The 7,934-nt window shown below is 40.0% G+C and overlaps 1 pseudogene across 1 annotated transcript; it reads left to right on the top strand.

Annotated features, from left to right (window-relative positions):
• Positions 1 to 4,788: 4,788 nt before the first annotated feature.
• Positions 4,789 to 6,597, top strand: LOC309817641 (peptidyl-prolyl cis-trans isomerase A-like; annotated as a pseudogene). Its single transcript has 2 exons — positions 4,789 to 4,804; positions 6,052 to 6,597. The product of its transcript is annotated as a peptidyl-prolyl cis-trans isomerase A-like (transcript).
• The last annotated feature ends 1,337 nt before the right edge of the window (positions 6,598 to 7,934 follow it).

Genomic DNA, 7,934 nt, shown 5'->3' with positions numbered 1-7,934 from the left:
CAGAAAGAGGAAAATACCGTATGCTAACACATATATACGGAATCTAAAAAAAGAAAAAAAGAAATAAAAAAGAAAATGGTCAGAGGAACCTAGGGGCAAGATGGGAATAAAGATGCAGACCTACTAGAGAATGGACTTGAGGATACGGGAGGGGGAAGGGTAAGCTGGGACAAAGTGAGAGAGTGGCATGGACATATATACACTACCAAATGTAAAATAGATAGCTAGTGGGAAGCAGCCGCATAGCACAGGGAGATCAGCTCAGTGCTTTGTGACCAACTAGAGGGGTGGGACAGGGAGGGTGGGAGGGAGGGAGATGCAAGAGGGAAGAGATATGGGGACATATTTATATGTATAACTGATTCACTTTGTTATAAAGCAGATACTGTTACACCATTGTAAAGCAATTATACTCTAATAAAGATGTTAAAAAAAAAAAGAAAAGATGAATAGAAGTAACTTTACCCTGGAGAAACCCTACCTCAGCCATGTGATCAAGATCATTAAAAGTCATAAGTCTTGTTGATAGTGTATAACCTAACCCCAGTCTAATTATAAGAAAAGCATCAGACAAATCCCACTTTAAGGATGTTCTATAAAATACCTCACCAATACCTAAAAATGTTGACACCGAAACTACAAGGAAAGTCTGAAAAATTGTCACTGTCTTAGAGGAGCCTCAGGATACATGACAGCTAAATGTGATGTGAGATCATTGATGGGATCCTGAAAGAGGAAAAGGACGTTATGTGAAAAGTTAAAAAAAATTGGAATAAGATATGGACTTTAGTGAATAATAGGATACCAATATTGGTGGCTTGTTACCAAATTTATGATACTAATATAATATGTTAATAATAGGGGAAACTGGGTGCAAAGTATACAGGAAGTCTGTACTGTCTTTGCAATTTTTCTGTAATTAAAATTTTTCTGTAATTAAATTTTGCAATTTTTCTGCAATTAATTTAAATTAAAAATAACATTTATTCTAAAAATTCAATAAATGTCTGCCAAAACACATTAAGAATGAACAACAGGGATTCCCTGGTGGCGCAGTGGTTGAGAGTCCGCCTGCCGATGCAGGGGACGCGGGTTCGTGCCCCGGTCCGGGAAGATCCCACATGCCGCGGAGCGGCTGGGCCCATGAGCCACGGCCGCTGGGCCTGCGCGTCCGGAGCCTGTGCTCCGCAACGGGAGAGGCCACAACAGTGAGAGGCTCGCATACCGCAAAAAAAAAAAAAAAAAAAGAAAGAATGAACAACAAAAGATTGTCACAGATCTTTCAGATATTAATAAGGGAATGTCATGAACAACTTTATGGTAATACACTTAATATTGAGATACAATGTATAAATTTCTAGAAAACTATAATTTACCAAAAATTACCCAGAAGCAATTTAAAACTGAATAGTTCTTTAATGATTAAAGCATTTGCATTAGTAATGAAAATCTTCCTACATTGAAAGCTGCAGGTACAAAGAGCTTCACTAGTGGTTCTACTAAACATTCAAGACAGCAATAATTCGAGCATTACACTAACTATCATTCCCAATAATTGAATAAGAAGGTACAGTTCGCAACTCATTCTGTGAGTCTAACAGCTTGTTAAAAACTCTAACAAGAGTTGTATAAGAAAGGAAAATTACTTGTGAATCTCATTCCAAAGTATACGTGCAAAAATCCTCACAAAGTATCAGCAACAGAAAAAAAGGATAATATATCATTAGGTTGTGGAGTTATTTCAGAAATGCTTGTTCTGTTTTGCTTTAAAATTTTAATTAATGTAATGTACCATATTACCATATTAAAATGGGAGAATCATAGGATCATCAAAATAGGTGGAGTTAAATCACTTGATATAATTAATAACATAGTCATAATAGAAAGACTTGGCTAAATTTCTATAAGAAAACTAACTTCCTTTAAGGGAATTCCCTGGCAGTCCAGTGGTTAGGACTGTGTGCTTTCACTGCTGAGGGCCTGGGTTCAATCCTTGGTTGGGGAACTAAGATCCCACAAGCCGCACAGTGTGACCAAAAAAAAAAAAAAATTTTTTTTAAACTTTCTTTACTTGAAAACTGACGGTTACAAAAGATACTTAATGGTGACACATGAGCAATTTCCATTGAAATGTGGAACAACACAAGGAGGCCCACTACCGCCACTTCAACTTAACATTTGTGCTGAAGTCCTAGCCAGCATGGTCAAGTTATATTCATCAGAAAGGGTGCAGGGGAAGATGACATTTTATATATATATATATGTGCACATTATATATATAATTATGCACATAAAAATACAAAATAATATAGAGATAAATTATTAGAATTGATAAGTAAGTTTAGCAAGTTCTCCATAAAAAAACACGTAAAAGAGAATGGTATTTCTATGTACCATCAACAACAGATAGAAAGTGACATTTAAAAAGATAACATCTGGGACTTCCCTGGTGGTGCAGTTGTAAAGAATCCACCTGCCAATGCAGGGGACATGGGTTCGAGCCCTGGTCTGGGGAGACCCCACATGCTGTGGAGCAATTAAGCCCGTGAGCCACAGCTACTGAGCCTGTGCTCTAGAACTTGCGAGCCACAACTACTGAGCCCACGTGCCACAACTATTGAAGCCCATGTGCCTAGAGCCCATGCTCTGCAACAAGAGAAGCCACCCCACAATGAGAAGCCCGTGTACCGCAAAGAAGAGTAGCCACAACTAGAGAAAGCCCACGTGCAGCAACGAAGTCCCAATACAGACAAAAATTAAATTAAATTAAAAAATAATTATAAAATTATAGTAATTAAGGCAGTGTGATATTGGTATAGGGACAGTAAAATGGCAGAACAGGAGAAGGCAGAAATAGAGTTGCTATAATTGTTTGGGTCACCAATTTCCAATGTGGTGAGAGGGGTTTTTCCATACCAACAATTTTTGGGGCACCAGCTGGGTGTCCTACAAGTTATCTCAATTCTGACACTATCTACCTGGAGACAGCATCACATTCCACAGGTTAAGGGCTCAGTTCTACAAGACTGCTCCTGACCCCAACTTCAGAGGCCAGTCTCAAGTCCAAATTATCACCTGTTCTTCTGACCAACCAGCTACAAATCAAAGGTTCCCACAGTCCCCTCTTTGGGCTTGATTAACTTGCTACATCAGCTCACAGAACTCAGAGAAACGTTTTACTTACTGGATGGATCACCGGTTGGTTATAAAAGGACATGACTCAGGAACAGCAGGATGGAAGAGATGTATAGGCAAGTCATGTGGGAGGGGGTGCAGCGCTTCCAAGCCCTCTCAAGGCACACCAGTCTCCCCAAATCTCCACGTTTGCCAAACCAGAATCTTTCCAAACTCCGTCCTTTTGGGGTTTTATGGAGGTTTCATTACATAGGCATGATTGATTAAATCATTGATCATTGGCAGACTGAATTCAACCTTCAGCCCCTCGGCCCTCCCCAGAGGTGGGGGAGGTTAGTGAAAGGTCCAACCCTCTAATCACGTGGTTGGCTCTCCTGGCAATCAGCCCCCACCCATAGGTTTCTTAAGTGCTCTCCAAAAGTCACCTCATTAACATAACAAAACACCATTATGGCTCTCATCCTTAGGAAATTCCAAGTGTTTTAGGAGCTCTGAGCCAGAAACAGGACAAAGACCAAATACATACTTCTCATTATAAATCATAATATCACATAGAACCTTGCATAAATGGATATTTGATTTTTGACAAAAGTAGCACTGCAGAGGAGTGGGAAAAGGTCAGGTTTTTTTTCTTCTTAAATGGTGCTGAGACAATTGGGTATACACAGGGAAAAAAATGAACTTTAACCCTGATTTCGCCACACACACATACATCAATATACACAATCCCTCCTCATTATTTACAGATTTGGTACTTGTGGATTCATTTGCTCACAAAATTTCATTGTAATCCCCAAATCAATACTTACCGTGTTTTTGTGGTCATTTATGATCATGCACTGAGTGGTGAATTTAAGTCTTTCAACACAGACATTGCCAGCTGAGGTCGAATAAGGCAATGCTCTCTGCCTTATTTCAGCTCTCATACTGTAAGCAAGTGTTCTTTTCAAGGTCTATTTAGCGCCATATTTCTTGCATTTTTTTTTCGCTTGTTTTCAGTGATTTTGCTGTCTAAAATGGCCTCCAAGCACAGCATTGGAGTACTGTCCAAGTGTTCCTAAGCAGGCTATGATTTGCTTTATGAGTATTAATAAACTTTGTTCAGGCATGAGTTACAGTGCTGTTGGCCATGAGTCTGTCAACCTAAATAAACCTAGGAGGCAATAATCAAGTAGAAAGCATTTATTTGTGTCGATTTAAAAAATACACAACGTGAGAGTTGCAAGTTAAGTTTTATTTGGGGCAAAATGAGGGCTGGAGCCCGGGAGACAGCATCCCAGATAGCTCTGAGAAACTGCTCCAAAGAGGCAGGGCGGAAGGCCAGTATATATGCGATTTTGGTGAAGGGGGAGTACATGCAATAGAGCACATATTTTTTTACAGAAGGTTTCTGCTTGTCTCGTGCAGGTTACTGCTAGTCACAAGGAGCAGTCGTCACCATGAAGGCTTTTAGTGCTTTTCTAGATATGAGGAGATGCAAAAATAGGGCTCATAAAATCAGCTCCTGGAAATATCTAACTATCTGAAGACCTGTTCTGCCAGTTTTTCCCATAGCACAGAGTGCCTCATTTCTGCTCTCCACCCTGAACTGCTTTCAGGGGTGTTGAAAATCAGCAGCTGCAGCAGCACCTGATTTAATCCTTGTAGCGATAGATGGCAAGTGCAAATGGTGAGTGCCAATTCGTAGTTGACATTTGAGATCAAAGAAGTGCAACTGGGGCACACAGATTCGGGTTGCAACCCAAAGTGTCTCACCAGGGCGTAAAAGTCAGGAGCTTTTAAAGGCAAAGAAGAGGGTTTGCATTACAAGGAATTTTAATTGGAATTAGAGGCAGAAGGGAGGTAAAGTTCGTTACTGTGACAAGTTGCAGGTGTTCTTGCCGACTCCCAGTCCTTGGTTTGTAGTTTGACCCAGTTCAAAAGTTCATGGCTCTGAAACCGTGCAACACAAATTGGGACTTGAACCCACACGCTGGGACTCGAACCCAGCCAGAACCCAGATTGGGGTTCCACCCAGTTGGGACATGCATAAAGTCCACCTTGGTAATGGCCTCCCAGCTCTATTTTAAGACCCCTTAACATAAGTGACTCCATTTTATTTCACAAGTTCGCAGTTAATGAGCCAACGATTTGGTATATCCAGAAAAAGGAAGCGGAAATTTGTCCATCTTTACATCAGGCAGCTCTGGAAAGTGCTAAAGTAACAGCTATAGTGTGTGATGATGCTATGGAAAAGATGGAAGAGTGGTTAAGTCTGTGGATTTATAAGATGATAACCAATTAATAAAAGCATAGTGGGCCTCAATGTTGTGAGGCTGAAAGCCAAAGAAATTTACAGTCAGATTACTCAGGGTTAGGAAAATATTAAACCCTCTTGACTAATCCTGGCTGACTGGCTTGCTTGTTTCAAAAGGCAATATGGTGTGAAAAACGTTAAACTTGTAGGTGAGGCAGGTTCTGCAGGTCAGGAGGCTGTGGAAGAATTTTAAAAGTATCCACTAAATGTTGTACAGGAAAAGAGTGATGGGAAGAGAAGATTTACAATGCTGATGAGACTGGCTTGTTTTAAAAGGACATTGGCAAAGAACCTATACAACACAAATGACACTTCAGTCGGTGAAAATGTCACCAGAGACCCGTAGGAACCTAATCCTGTATTTTTCCTAAGAGCATAGTTCATCATTTGCTAATTCAGTGTTTATGGTGACTTTGTAGAACATAACTATCGTGAATAATGAGAATCAGGTATATATATTTATATATAATCTTACAAATCAATAAGGAAAAGACAACAAAGACCTCTACAGAAAAATGAACAAAAGATTTGAACAGTTCCTTCAAAACAGAGTAATTCCACATGTCCAAAGATCATTTGAAATGGTACTCAACTCAGGAGAATATAAATTAAAACCACAGTACCAGAGGCCTTGCAGATGCCGCCGCCCTGAGCCTCCCGCGCTGCACACCTTGGTCAACTCCATCGTGTTCTTTGACATCGCCATCCAGGGAGAGTCCTTGGGCTGCATCTCCTTCGAGCTGTTTGCAGACAAAGTTCTAAAGACAGCAGAAAGCTTTCGCGCTCTGAGCACTGGGAAGAAAGGATTTGGTTACAAAGGTGCCTGCTTTCACAGAATAATTCTGGGATTTATGTGCCAGGGTGGTGACTTCACACGCCATAATGGCACTGGTGGCAAGTCCATCTATGGGGAGAAATTTCATGACGAGAATTTCATCCTGAAGCATATGGGTCCTGGCATCTTGTCCACGGCAAATGCTGGCCCCAACACAAACGGTTCCCAGTTTTTCATCTGCACTGCCAAGACTGAGTGGTTGGATGGCAAGCATGTGGTCTTTGGCAAGGTGAAAGAGGGCAAGAATATTGTGGAAGCCATGTGCTTTGGGTTCAGGAATGGCAAGACCAGCAAGAAGATCACCATTGCTGACTGTGGACAAATCTTATAAATCTGAATTGTGTTTTATCTTAACCACCAGACATTCCTTCTGTAGTTCAGGAGAACACCCCTCCACCCCCATCTGCTCGAAATATCCTATAATTTTTGTGTTCTTACTGCAGTTCTTTCGGTTCCATATTTTCCTTATCCCCCTCCAAGTTTAGCTGGATTGCAAAGTTGTTTATGATTATGAAATAAAAACTAAAAAACAACAACAAAAAACCCGACAGTACAAGATCATTACCCACATTCCAGACTGGCAAATTTTTACAGTCTGATAATATCCAGTGGTGAAAAACATATAATTCTAATACTCTATCAGTGGACGTGTGCAATTAATATAACCACTTTGGAAAACAGTTAGGAATTATTTAATAAAATTGAAGACACACGTACTCCGTAGCCCAGCAAGTCCACTCTTGAGTAAATACCATAGAAAAGTGCTTGTATATATGCATCAGTTTTCTTAATAAGTATGGAAAATGTTAGAGCTCAGAGCAGCCTCCAGAGAATGGTAATGTGCTCTAGTCTAGAAGTAACTGAGATCTTTTTACCAGATTTGCTCTATTTTTAAAAGCATAACAATTTTCATTTTCTTAGCTTAAGATTCCATTTAAAATATTTTAAGTGTATTAGCATATTAAAATGTACAGAAAGCTAAGGACGCATTCCCCTGCTGTTGTTATGTTAATGGACATGTCATTTCTCATTTTAAGTTTTATTGTCCTTACCTATTAAATAGCGATGAGCCAATTCCATTAGCTAGAGATGTATTAGCAAATAACAGAATACCTGAAGAACAGTGGTTCAAATAGGAGTTATCTTCTCTCACAATAACAGAAATCCAAAAATGAGCAGGCATTGTTTGAATTAAATTGTCTTTGAATTAAAAGACTTAGTCCTTTGAATTAAAGGACTAAGGCTTTTTGTGTTTCACCATCATTACTGTAGGGGAGTAAAACTTGCCACCCCAAAATGTCTCTTTGGCATGCGGATTATTTGGAGCTGAAAACAATCAAGGCCCAAAAGACTCAGGAAGAACCTTTGACTTTCCCCGTAAGTGCCTAAAAGAATGTAGACAGAGGACCTGTTCCAGGAAGGGAGCTATCCCTAAAGATAACTACAATTACGAACTAGGTGTGTGGACAGGGACGGACTTAGCTAAGTGTTGGTTAAAATTCCTTTCTGGCCCAATGTCTCTGCCTGGCCCAGCAAACGTTTATTTACCAAACATTTGCTTTTCCATCTCCATGTCAATTGCCTTTCTCCCCTGTGAAATCTCAAACCACTAACTACATCAACATCCTCTTTTGTTTTTAGCTGAGGATGGTATATAAGGTGAGGGTT

Source organism: Grampus griseus (assembly GCF_964374135.1).
Source record: "Grampus griseus genome assembly, chromosome: X".
Classification (NCBI taxonomy): Eukaryota; Metazoa; Chordata; class Mammalia; order Artiodactyla; family Delphinidae; genus Grampus; species Grampus griseus.
Note: the sequence above shows the minus strand (reverse complement) of the source record. Positions and strands in the feature narration are given on the sequence as shown.